We start from the raw sequence: 12,845 nt of genomic DNA, 5'->3' as shown, positions 1-12,845 counted from the left end.
GTGCCACCTGACTGTTCAATAGTCTATTCAGTCTCGTCTGCATGTCTGAAAGACATGGAGATGCTGTATTTTCAGCCAAATCAGAAGGATTTCCCAGGCATTAGGGATGCATTTACACATGATATGCATATAGAAGGCGAGGCTCAGGCCTCCACCCTGTTGTAGATCACGGATTTGCCGTCAGAGGTGCAATACAATGATATTTCACAGGGATGCTCCTTCACATTTTTTACATTGAGAGTCTCGTTTCATTACAGATTCAAACCTTTGCAGCGTGCTACTCGTCTGCCATGCACTCCCGTACGTCCCCTCACTCTGTCATCTAGATGTGGTTTGTTCTCACACGGCATCTACACATTCATATTGCTCTCTGGTTGTAAGAAGACAGACATCGTGAAAGTCTCACAAGACAATTTGTGGCACAGCAAATCACCACAAATGACTCAGCGAAGGCTATGGGTGTGCCCTGAGAAACTGAATGATGTAACCTGCGGATAATGATTATTAATGAGCCCCGTACTGTACGTGTGCCTCCACTAGATGTGGTAAGGCATGTGCAGCCCACATGTCAAAGGATTATTCTCTCCCTTTATTCATATAAAAGACTCTGAGCTGTCTTTATAATTGCATTTGTGCTACTCATCTGTGATATACAGCGTATTGCTTCGGGCAGATTTGACAGAATAGAGAAAGCAGGGTGAAGTCAAGAAATTAATCTTGGAGAAACTATAGTTTCCTCCACGTTGCGTCTCTGTTGCATATCTAACTGGTGCACGGAGGAAAACACAGGGGCGGCAGTGGAAAAGATGAATCTTCGAAGTCAAATTAAAAACGGGGTTATCATAAAAAAAAAAGGGTTGGTGATAGTGGAGCAGGTGAAGCACATGGGCAGCCATGTTTAAGCCCCCAGTGTTGTGTCTGCATCTGCTGATGAAGTTAGCTTGCGCTAGCTTCAGCGCTGCCATGCTCGTAAGGCAATTTGCGGCTGCGAGGAGCTGGGCACGGACGACCTGTGCCTGTTTGAAAGGAATAAATGGGGGGGGGTTGATTTGCAACTGTACGTGATGGCTGCAGCAGTCGACTCACACAGCGTGGTCAAAGAGAGGCGGTGACTGAAGCAAATTTGTCATGGAAATGTGTTTGCGCGGACTATGTGTGCCGTGTGAGCGGTGGCTTTCTCTACTGTTTAGAGGATGTAAAAGAAAAAAAAAGAAAAAGAAAAGAAGAAAAAAAAAAGAGCGACATGCACAAATGCACACAGAATATTTCCCCTTCTAATGATTACGGAGAGCTGTAATTCTTTCTCAACTCCATACGGTGGGGGAAATAAACATGGAGGGATTGCAAATGAAGGAGAGAGTGAATTTAAAAAAAAAAAAAAAAAAAAGTGGATATACTGTGATTGTAAACACTAAAACTGCTTAAGAGTCTGGGTTGAATCGGCTCTGAAACAAAGACTTCTCAATCAAGGCCGTCTGAAGCCATGGCGGCTGGAGAGTGAGGTCAGCAGCTTTGACACCGGGTCAGGAGGGTTTAGGGTGTGAACGTCATCGAATCTTCCCCTGCACACTGTAGATACTGTTATTTAAATATTCATTCTTTATCCTTCAATTTCTTTGACTTGCACAGAACTTTTAAGTATGACAGAAAAAAAAAAAAAAAAGTATTTCCCCTCAAGAAAGTGACAGAATAGAGATGATTACCTTTCCTTTTTCTTTCTCCACTGTCCTCTGTGTTATTCATTATTTACCACGTATTGCTTTTGCTATGCTCGGATTTTCAGCGGAGGGAAATTATAATGTATGACATGATGAAGTGACAGTAGCCGGCGCTCACTTCCCATTCCGTGTGGCTGCAGCAGCGTAGCCATAGTAGCGATAAAATGTTAATACCATATAGCTCCTGGGTTACCTCCTCACTATTTATGTGGACACTATTAATGTTTTAACGGCTCTGCTGTGGTATATAACGCCCAGCTCGCGGGCCGCCCATGGTCTTGGATCCGGTCCAATGTGGGTCAAGCGAAGCTCATTGGGACTTTGTAATGCAACTTTGGCCGAGACTAATCTATCACAAAGCCCATCGTTAAGTATCTTAGGGGAAGATGGAGAGAAGTTTCTACATCCCAGGCTTTTCAGATTACGTCTGTTGGCTGTGGCATCCCTGAGTGGGGGTCCTGTATGCTCCAATGAAAGTAGAGGAGAATTAGGTGACTGAGCCTTTAATGCAGCGGCCCTTTGTAATCAAATCAGAAGATGAGGTTTGAGGGTGAAGAGAATTAGGGGGAATCCTTGGTGTGACCTCTTTTTAGCTTGTGCATTGTCTTTTGCACTGTTTTGCGAGCTGGATACTAGATACCAGGCAAGGAGTAAAACCAGAAGTTCAGTCTGGTGCTCCTCGTCTGAAGTCAGATGGATTCACAGATTAATCACTGTGTCAAGAAATGGAGTCAAGTTCAAGTTCACGGGTGCAGCCGCTCTGTCTGCGGCCGGTCAGAGGGGTTGAGAGTGTCTGCGGCCACCTCGGAGTACAAGGGGGGGAGGAGGTGTGCAGGTGGGGGGTACATAGCCTTTGACCTCTGTTAGGGTTGCTATGGGAAAGAGGCCAGTCGTCTCAGTAATGCAAGAGTGAAAAGGCCGAACTGTCAGAGCTGTCCAGCAGACGTCAACCCCCCACGACACACACACTCACACACGCAGACTCGGAGCCATTCACACACGCTCACAGATGGCACGGGCCAGCTTGGGAATGTTTGCTGTGAGGGAACGCTTTATGTTCATCAGACACTGTTATAATTCATCCAACCTTTAGTTACAGCGTCGGCAACGCTTCCTCGCTGCATTCTGTCTCACCACCGCCGTCTCATTTTTCAGCCTCATCCTACACGTCTGGATGCCCATTGTGCACGTCTGTGTGTGTGTGTGTGACATCCATTGTACAATTTCTGTGATAAAGCTACAGTAATCTTTTTCTTTTTTTTTTAAATAAAAAAACTACAATAACTTTTTACCTTTGCTCATTCCTGAAAATCTTACAATATCTTAAGAAAGTAGAGTTTTATATAAAGATTTCCAGTATACTGGTCACACTGTGTCTATGGAAAATAGTCAATGTAATCTGTGCACATTCTTATGCACACAAGCTTTTGCATAGTTGTTCCTTTTATTAGACAACATGTTTGTTATGTATTTGGAACAACAAATTTAATGTTTAGCCACTCATGTTATTGAAACTTTGATTCCGATGAATCCCCTCTGAACGTATGTGATTTAAGATGACACCACACATAATCAGATCAAATGAAAATAGGCTGGGATTTCTTCTGAGAAGTAAAAAGCAAAAGACTCCATTATTAATTTTGTGCGTTCTTTCTGATTGAGCTCTTTGGGTAAACGACATGGCTCAACCTTCAAATGATGTGATCTGTTGGAACAGTTCAACCACACATTTCTGTGTCTGCTCATTTTAAATGGTCAGCGTTTGATGTTTGAGTGACTGCGTGTCAGAGTGGGCATGCAAATCCATTGATTGTAATGTTCCATGCCCCCCCCCCCCCCCCCCCCCCCCCTGTAAACGTGTGCAAGTGTGGCCTCATTTAGGGTTGCATTCATTCAGGGGAGGGGTCTCGCGAATAAAAGAGTGCATATTTGCATACGCTGCATGCTGTCTGCAGAGAGGGAGCAGTCAAAAAAAAAAAAAAGATATCAGAGGTGGACAAAAGGGAACGAGGACAAATCCTTCATTGTGGGGTTGGTGGGAGAAAGGGCTCATCTGAATTGGGGAGTGGGTGAAAATTGACAGAGAAAGAGTTCGGGCTGGTTCCCTGTGGGGATAAAAGCCTTAAGATCCCTCCATGCATACAGCCTGGAAATGGAAGAGAAAAACAACACACAGAGCAAAGGGGCCTTATTTTTACAGTTCATAAAAAGGAAGTTTGTTTTTCTAAAACACTGCTGACGATTTCAAATACACAAGAATAAAAAAAAAAAGTCATACAAAACACTCATCAACTTTGTTTAAAAAAAATAAACAGAGAGAGAGAGAGAGCTTAATAGGTCAGCAGAATAACTGAGGTATACGTTATTCTTAAAATATCTCCAAAGACCAATATTTATATGCTTTTTATGTGGGAAGTTATTTACCCTTTTTTATGTTTTCTTTTATCCGGTGGTCTTGTGTTTTTTTTTTACCCCCTTTTATTGCAAATGAGGGCTGTTTTTAATGACTGCTCAGCACTTTGCCTGGACGGAAAAGGCTTCACTAATACTATGGCGTCATAACCGATGCCATAAAGGCTTCTTGCAGTTGTGTGTGAAGCTAATATATGCTGTACTCACAGATTTCTTTCTTCTTAATCATTTTTGGCTTGAAATGTGAAATTTGACTCTTTCTAGCAGACGACAAGAGTTAATTGAGAGACTTTAATTCTCATGCTAATGACATACTCACTCAATGTTTGTTTTGTTTCTTGCCAGGACGGAACAGAAACTGAACATGTCTGCACCTCTCTGTGGGACTGCACGGACCCAACGCTGCAAACAGTCACCAGCAGACTGTCCTATTCACTGAACATCAACTCCAGACATCATCAGTCAGAGAAACATTGTGAAGACAGATGCTGAAATGTGTAACTCAGAATGCTTCCATTGCCAAAATGCCAATTCTTAAAGTACTGTAACGTGATACTAAGCATGTGATTAAATAAATTTACTCCCATAAAATCTGTAAATCACATTCCTTAAATATGATGAGCATTTGGGAATCTATTTGTAATGTTTGCCTATGGCTGTATGTTTAATCTTCTTAAGGTTTTTTTTTGTTGTAATTAATGTATTAATTAAACTTTCCCCTAATATGTGTAATGTTTTTATTAGACTATACATGTATTTCTGAAAAAAGTGAAGTTCTCTTAAATAAAAGTTATGTAAATTATATATCTGCTTTAATTTCTTGTTTCTGGACAATTGTGCATTTTAACTTGCTAATCCACTAACATCCAAATACCAGGTCGTGTTCTTTTTTTCTTTTTCTTTTTTTTTACTTTTGTCTAAACCAAATAAATAGTCAGGATCTTTTCTCTGTCCCATGTTTTTTTTTTTTTTTTTTTTTTACTATTATTATTGATAATGATAACTGAGTGTGTATTAATTAGGAGGAGCATATAGAGACATGTTGAATCGGTGTGAGCTGATCCAAGTCGTTATTAAATACATATGATTTATATAACATTCATTCATAAGAAAGTGAACGGATGTGCTTTGGAGTATTTTTGCACGTCGGGATGCGTGTTCAACAATTCAAAGCCCAAAACGAAAAAAAACAAAAACAATTTACTTGCAGGAAATTAAAAAAAAGCGGACGTGTATGTGACTGGATTGTGTAGTTTTATTGAAACAAAGTGTCCCTGCAGCCACGCAGAGTCCAGTTCGGACTACTAATCGGGATTACAGGCCGTCCTGCATGTCAGTGTCCGGAGTTCAACAACAGATGGACACGCGCAGGGTCAGCGGGGGATTACTACCGTTTTATTGGTTCGAAACATTTAATTTTTATCTTTTTAAGGAAAAAAATACGCTTACAATAGTAAGAAACTGCAGCTATCCCAATCATGAAAAATGTCTGTTTTTTTATGACGGTTGTATATATGCAAAATATAAAATGAATGAACTGTGTAATGTGTGTATTTTAAGATTAAGATTCTGTTAAGTGGCCCATTAAGTATCATACAGTTTATTTCGCACTTTAAAGAGATTTCAAAAATTATAGCAATCTCATAATACAGGTTTTTTTTCTGTGTTTAAATAAATGCAAACGTCATGATTACAAAAAAATATACGCCTACTACTTCTCAAAATATAGGAAAATATTCAGATCATGAAATAAATGATGGTTTGATTTTTAAATCAATAATGACGTTTTTTTAAAGTTTGGTCTAATAATTTTTTTCTCTAAAAATGTTTAATTAATTCACAAGACAACTATTAGATGTTTTCATTAATCTACTGTATAGAGGGAAATAACAAGGTCTCACAATTAAAACAGGAATGAGCCATGCTAAAGAACGAGAACAAATAAACTCCTGTTTACTTTCATTGATCAGGCATCAAGAAAACAAAAATAAATGGGGACAGCCTGAATAATTTAGATATTATCAACCATAAAATGATCAAACAAATCATCTAAAGTGAAGATGCAATAAACAAAAAAAAAAATGTAATTATGCAGTCACTTGAGCATGAAGAAGTCATAAACTTTGCGTTTTTCCACATCTCCCTGAATGTGAAAACACACGCTCAGCAGTGGCGATCTCAGTCGTAGAGGCCCATGCAGGAGTCAGCATGTTTTCAATCCATCCAAACACCACAGCGGCTGATTTTGGTGATTAGTTCCCCTCTCTGGATGAATGGAAACCAATTAGTGAAATCATCCTCTGTAGAGCCTGGATGGAACGAAAGCCCAAATGTTCAAATGATGTTGTAAAAACTGTTACACTGGTGTGATTTTCATCATTAAAAGATGCTTCATATTCTGTTGCCTTTACCCTGCATGCACTGCGAATGTGTGCCTCGTGTTTCTTCCCTGCAAATGTTAAGCGAGCTGCAATTATAGCACCTCCAGTATCCTATACCGAGGTAATTGCTTTAACCAGCTTCTTTGAGGGCAGAAATTCCTTTTTGATGAATGTCTTACGGGGAGGGGCAGCTGGTCAGGGACCTGTTGGTGAAGTCCTGGGTCAGCAGGGGTCAGGAGTCGTGAGCTGGACGGTCCCCAAGAGGACAATAAACAGGCCGGAGGGCTGCAGAGGTCAGATTCAGCCTCAGCCGCAACCAAAGGTCAAGGGGTGCTAATTAAGTGGCTATTTCCTGGCTATTCCCAAGTGACCACTGGACTCAGAAACAAAAAAAAAAAAAAAAAAAAAGAAAAAGCTTGAAGGAGTCTATACACCGGAGGTCAATAAAATGTGTTAACTAGGAAAAAAGTGACTGGAAAAAACAATGAAAACAACTGAAAGTTGTGCTTTCCCAGGAGGGGGACACGTTCTAAAAATTAGTGGGGACAATACAAATACAAATTTTTAGAAATAATTGACATAGTTGGCTTTGTTAAGCATTGTTTTAAATATAGTTATTTGTGATTGAAAGAGAAGAAAAGTATGGCAGGATCTCACAGCTCCAGTTTGCGGACCCTAAACATTTTGGAGGGAAAAGTAGGAGTTGGCCGAAGCTGTTTATGCCTTTCCAGCCCGTGAATGAGCCTACGTGTATATGAACCTTTAGCATAAGAATGGAGATGGGGCCTGTGAACTCCTCTGACACTGACCTTTCTCCCAGGATGTGAATAGTATCACTCAAGAGCTGCCCAGCAGCTTTTCAGTAAGACCTGAGCCTTGGCCTCGCCTAAACTTCTAATCAGGCTGATTTAATGTATCCTACAAGTCTTTCCTCACCACCCACCCCACCGCTGCTTCGGTCGACACACACACACACACACACACACACAGCTCTGCCTCCGCACCCCTGCACTTTGGGAAGTTAGAGGAGCTGGTTGGAAACAACAGGGGGCCCTTTCTCCCTCCAAAGAGTCTGGGTGTCTTTATAATCAATTGGTTCCTCTTCTAAGGAGCTGACGCTTAATCTGAGCCATTTATACTCACAATGAAAAATCTATTTATTACAATTATTTCTCCAGCTTCCTTCAAAGTCTTAGAAATGTCATGATTCGTGAAAATAACAGAGATTAAAAAGAAAAAACTTACCGGTAACTCTTAATTCTCTCACTGTAGATTTCATTATATCACAAAATTATGTAAACATTTACCTATGATTGCATATTATCAGTTTTGAAGATTTACACCACACACAATACAATTAATGAACAGAAAAATACAATGAAATGATGTGATGACATAGCTAATTCTATTTATCTTCTTTACTTTCTATATTTCATTGGAAAATTGTCTTTTGACAACTAAAATGAATGGACTAAATTCTGTCTTATTTTACTCAATATATTTATTAAGAAATATCTAAAGTAGAGGCAGGCACTATAAATGAAACACAGCAGGTCAAAAGGCTGAGCATCAACAGGATATTGATCACTGAAGAGAGTAATAAACTCATCCTCCTCACCACCATCCTAAAATGTCCACTGGGACATTTTCCAAAGAATCAGCAGAGCGAGTGGCGATGATGAAATGCCTCTTTGATTTAGGTTTTGTCTCAAAGCTGACTGCAACAGGTACATCTCAGATGTGTTATCAGTTGAAAGGTTTTTAAATACCTGAGCAGCAAAATCCAACACCCAAAAGAGATTTGAGTTGAACTTGAGTGGTTAACTGTGACTAAAAATCTCAGTTTTATTTGATGGAAATACAAAAGTCTTCTTATTAACACACTGGCTGATTGTAACTGGCTGGAAGGTTCATTTGCACTTTTTAAGTTATGACTTTACATTAGTGTTTACAGCTGAAGTACCTCCCTTGATTGGTCCGTAACACCGTCGGGGCAGCGCGCCCTGCCTTGTGTTGCTGTAATACGGTTAATAGACAACCTGTGTAATGTGCTGTGGGTCCTCTGAGAGCCAACCTGCTCCGTGTAATCTATCGGTCCTCTGTTATAAACTGTGCAGAACATAAACACTCACCATGGCCGCTACTAACACGAGGCCAAAATGAAAAGGGTAGAGGCATATTTCATATTATTTTCATTCATTTTTGAAGACAAATGTACAAAAGAGTGAGGTCACTTGTTAGTCAAAACTAGAATAAAATAACGGGGAAAATCCTTTATGTTCAGGAGAACAATGACAAAATAATCACACAGAACATTGTCACATAGGCCTGTGTGTGACATTACTGTAGTTTGTTTTTCTAAAATAATCCCAGATAATCGCAGCAACATCCTTCTACCTAAAACTCACACTTTTCATTTTAATGTCTCTAAGAACAATTAGGAAAAGCAACTTCAGATATTTGTTTTGTCTAGAAATACAATGAAAGGAGAGTGAAATCACATCGTTGCAAAGTGTATTTGGACTTTGATTCCTAAATGTGATTTAAACAGTGAATTCAAAAGCTGGTTTAACTGTTCATTATTCCAGAAACATGAAAACAGGAAGGCTTTTCTCAGTACATCTCATCATATTTAAAACAGAAATAAGATTTTCAGTTTTTGGGGCTATTGCTCTGATTTTTAATTCAAAGTGAAATTAATTAGGCAAATATTCTATATAAGAGGAAGCCCAATACCGAGCTTTTTAACAATATATTCATCTGGGAGGAAAGAGCAAACAGAGAAAGTTGTGCAGGTTGACATTTTAATGGAAAAACGTAAAAGATTTAGTGGAGACAAAGATAGTTGATGTCTGGTCTGGTCTGGTCCCCGAGTGTGTGATTATGGGGAGAAATGTATGTCTGATTCTGATTGTGTGTGCCTGATTCTTAATGCACCTTTTGTGTTGGAGCTCGTGTTTGCATATGTACACATCACAAGGAGCATCTAATGCGAGGACAGCATTCATATGAGCAGCGTGAGATAAGCCTTCTGCTGCCTTTGTCCTGCAGCGCTGCTTAAACATCAGTAAACTTCAAAGTGTAATCTAAAGATGATTTACAAATTCTCCACCGAGCCGAGGAAAGATGAAGATGGGTGTATTTTGGCTGAGGTAAAATTTGAATTTATCAAAATAACACTATCTCAAAAGCAAAAGGCAGAAAGAGGAGGTGGGAAAAAAAGAGAGCGCGTGAGCGGGTATTATGGCAGAGGAGGAATGATGAGACCACGTTGAGGCACAGTCAATACGCATGCTCGCTGGGAGGCGTTGAAAGGATCATCAGAGCTGCACACAATGTGGGTTGGCATCTTTCAAAAAGCCACGCGAGGCTTCAGCCATTCCCATCCCTCACAAATCTGCCGTGACATGCTGGCAGCTCGGCTGTGATTGGCTGAAGACGGTGTGAGTCAGCAGCCAAAGGTGAAAGGTAAAACGTTGCATGGCTGATTCATGGCATAAGAATGTGCCTTTGAACTCGGTGTAAATGACACAATGGAGAGACGATATATGTTTGGACCAAAGTTGTTTTTTTTTCTTTTTGATTTCAATCAACATTTTTCAGAACGAACAAGTAGGCGCAATGCAAACGCAATCAAATGGTGTTATCCGCTTCGTATCGAGTGATCGCCGTTTGAGGGTCGCTGGGTTCGTCTCTAGGAATTCAAAGCCACATTCCAACAGGCCGGTTTTAGCTTAATTTACCATTCAGCATTTATGTGGACACAAGGGATTCAGACCGTGTCTGATGTGTGGTTTCTGGGTTAACCTTTGACCCCAGACTGTCTGGAGGGCCGCGGTGACAGAGAGTCAAGGTCAAGGGGAAGGGGGGAGGACTGGGATGGGCGTGGGCAGCATCTGACGGGTGGAGAGGGTTCCCTGTCTGGGAGTGTGGAACCCAGACGGTCCCAGACGTCTATGTGAGGGGACACAGTGCCGTGTGAACCCCTTTCGATCCCCACGTCTTGCTCTGTCTGTTCCCACTCACCTCTGTGGCCCTGGAGGGGAGAAAATGGGCCCAGAGGCTGGCCGGGTGACGGGTCACACACTGGAGGAGGAGAGACATAAGAGCTAAATATCACTAATCCTTTAGAAGCAGATAATCACAAAACCACAGACTTGAAATCCCCTTTTTAATATGCGATGTGCTCGTCTGTCTCACTTACACAAAAGTTGCAGTCATTGCGTCTGATGGAGAATCTCAGCACCAAACTGTTGTGACAATTATCGCTCTGATAATTCATCTCCTTTGAAAGATTAATTGTTCACTTGAACTTTTAAACAATAACCACAGCTATGTACCTACATGAAGTATCACCAGTGGATTTCAATAAATTTTTTTGGTTAAGACTTTGTTCCTTAGTGTATTTGTTACCACCTGTCAATACCAAAAAAAAAAACCAACAACCTACATTGTTAGTTTGGATTGTGGATTTAGATATGTGTTCTCAAATACCTGACTTAATATTAAACCAATGATTTTCAATGTTTTCAACTTCACAAGCTAAAAAAAACCCAAGTATTTCAGCCCATGATCCGGACATATCCATCTGCTCTGTATACAATTTAAATGGCAGATCATGGCCTATAGTATTCTCACAAAAAATTTAAATGTTTCATGAAATATCATGCATTTTTTTCTGAAGCAAATCGTCAAATCTTGATTGAATCTTTTTTCATTCTCTCTGGTTTATCTTTTCAATCTTTGACACCCAATTGTCAAACACACTGGGGACCAAGTGAGCTCAGTGTCAAGTAAATCAGTTATAAGTGGCTTCACTTGACCAGATACATCAGTCAGATAAATCCCAAAGAGAAACCTTTAAAACTCAAAATAGATAACTGTTTTTCATATTAAAGTTCCTCTACCAGAATCCACATGGGAAAAATTGAAAAATGTAGGACCCAGTTCTAGTTGTTAATGTACATCATTAATACGTTGTCAATACCTTTCTGAAGGAAATTCATCATTACGCTCACACAAACACGTATTTACAGCATTTAAGTTTCGCGGCACATTCCGCCGGTTGGTTATCTCGGCAGCCACAGAATCTCCCAAAGATTCCCAAGGCATTATGTCACAAGATCCCATTTGTACTCTCAATCTCCAAAGATCTAGATTTGCACTGGACAAACAATTCTGGATCAGTTTCAAAACATTGAAGACTATTCTCGTGGCTTGAATACTTGTCTGGTTTTTTGGGGGGGCTGAATTGCTCATATGTTGATATTTTCCCTTGAGCTCCCACAAAGCCATCTTTGATATCCCAGAAACCCAAGCGGCAGGTTTCCCAAGATGACATCAGTGAGGGGAAACATAAACACAGTTTGATGGCTACAAATTAGTTTATTTGTAAACATATCGACTTTAGTGTGATCGATTTGGAGAAAAATACTGGTTGAAAATTTATGGACATTTTTTTCTGGTAGAATAACTTTAAATGTGAGCACTGAAAGCAAAGTACCCCTTTATGGCCATTTAAAAATAGAATGTAAAACAATGTAAAGCTCTACATTAATAAATAACAGATAGCACTTGTGAATTATCAATTTGTAAAGTTATGAAAATATATTGGTTGAGTCACATCTGCCTTTTTGTTATATCTATAATCTTACCAGCTGCAGGCTCCTATGAATTACCAGAGAAGAATTCTGAAATGACATTAGACGTCTATGTGCAGAAGCAGCTCCCTCTACAGGTAGAGCTGACTAATTCAATAGTTGTACACAGTCTCAGACAAAATCATTGCTGTACAAGTATTACACAGAGTAACTCAAGGGTCCAATCATTGCCTTAATACACTTAATAAAACTTAATGATCACAAGTGAGTACCTCATGTTGACCATGCATGCCACAAAGTAACTAATAGTGTTACTCATTACCTGGGACACAGAACACATGTTGCATTCTGAAGAGGTGGCATTGATTCATTTTAACTAGACGTTTACTGTGAATTTAACAATACCTATCATTTCCTAACTCCTGAAATGAGGACCCCCATAATGGAAATGAATAGTTTTATAGTTGGGTGTTTGTTATCGACGGGTTTAGAGTGATCTGCAGAAAATGAAAATAAGTGAATCTTTGAACGATGTGTGCGTACACTGACGTGCACATTCGTGTCCCCTTGTGTGTGTTCCCCTATGTGAGAACTTACCTTTCTCATAAAACAAAACAGACAAACAAACAAAAAAAATACATAAGGTAAATTATCCCACTTTTGATTTAAGAATTGACTTAAGGCTCAAATACATTTGTATTTGTATAGATAAACATACATATTTGTAATTATAA

The sequence above is a fragment of the Lipophrys pholis genome, assembly GCF_963383615.2.
Source record: "Lipophrys pholis genome assembly, chromosome: 11".
In the NCBI taxonomy this organism is placed as follows: Eukaryota; Metazoa; Chordata; class Actinopteri; order Blenniiformes; family Blenniidae; genus Lipophrys; species Lipophrys pholis.
This window is presented reverse-complemented; position numbering follows the sequence as displayed.